Here is a 1,461-nt window from a genome sequence, read left to right as displayed (position 1 = left end):
ATCTGCCATTCCCGAACAGACACATGCAAGTTTGTCCGTGACTGCAGCCGCGCTGTACATTTATTTCAGTTTCAATATTTTTTTCAGTTTCAATATTTTTTTCGGTTTCATTTCAAGGTGGCATCGTTCTGATCCCATACACACACAAATCCTGATTTACAAGTACAAAATATTTATGACCACAATTTGAGCCCATATACTCTCTCTACCACAGCTGCCTTTGAACTTGCCTGGCCAGGTCTGAGTCCAGCTTTGCTACTCCTGCCAGGTCACATGACACAGGGGTGTGCTCTGATGTCAGCAGGCAGGTCAGTGGAGCCCTCTGGTGGTGGATATATGGCAGTGAAACAGGAGGAGGCCTGAGAACAGACAGCAGGCTTAACTAGCAGGACAAAGTAGCATGTAGTACTTGAAGGAGTCATCACAGCCAATCAGCTCTCAGGAAAATGGAACATCACATAAATATTTCTCTTCTTTGATTTTCATCAATGTATTTCCTTTGATAGATTTTCCGTCAACACTTCTGCTTGATTAGAAGCTCATAGGCAGTTCCTGTCACTCTACAATAAAACAATGTAAAGGCTGCCCTCTCTGCCCTCCCACTAGCTGACACAAGTAAACTGTGCTAAGATGCCCTACATGGACTAAGGTTCTTGGCCACACACATATAGATTTGCTTGGCTGTAGAAATCCATGCCATGAAGCTCCCAGCGCACATTTTTGATGCTTCTGTCTGTGGCAGAGCAGGTTTGGAGCTCTGCAGAGCCTTGGTGACTTTTACTGACTATGCACCCCTACCCATTTATTATGGGTAGGGGTGCATAGTCAACAAAATAGTCAACAAAATATGTAATTTGACATATTTTGTTGTTTTGTGTGTGCGTGTTTGTCTGTGTGAAGTTTTGATGTGTATGTGAAAAACACAATTTTGAAAACACTGGAAAAAGACCTCAAGACATGTTTTCCTTTACTTTCTATGAAACAAAAATTCCCACCAAGGCTTTTCAGTGTGAAATTTAGTGTATAGAAAATACCTGTGCCAGGTTGTCTCCATCTAGTGGTGAACATGGCCTCACCACTACATCAGGTGAGCTTTTCACTGTGCACAGTGACACAAAAGTCATTTAACAATTTTAAAAAAAGCAATGTTACAGATTCAGTAAGAACTGAAGTTTATCATAATCCTTCAAGTTTCACTCAGTAACAGCAGCTTTTTATTATTGGCTATATTTTAGAGTCACATTTATATGAAATGTCAAACAATCACAGAGTGACACTGAACTAAACAATCAATGCCATGTGAGTTGTTCTTGTTTGTTCTTTATCTCGGATTTATTGTAAGCAGCGGGAGTAAAAGCTAAAGAAAAATAGTAAAGATATGAATGAATCTCTGCTCTTACAGCTTTTATTGTGCCATAATGTCTGCTTTGAAACCGTCCTCTTGCTCGTCTCTTGGATGCT

Source organism: Copadichromis virginalis, linkage group LG22, assembly GCF_057382275.1.
Source record: "Copadichromis virginalis isolate Kocher_CV1m ecotype Utaka linkage group LG22, C_Virginalis_male_GT1.1, whole genome shotgun sequence".
NCBI lineage: Eukaryota > Metazoa > Chordata > Actinopteri > Cichliformes > Cichlidae > Copadichromis > Copadichromis virginalis.
Note: the sequence above shows the minus strand (reverse complement) of the source record.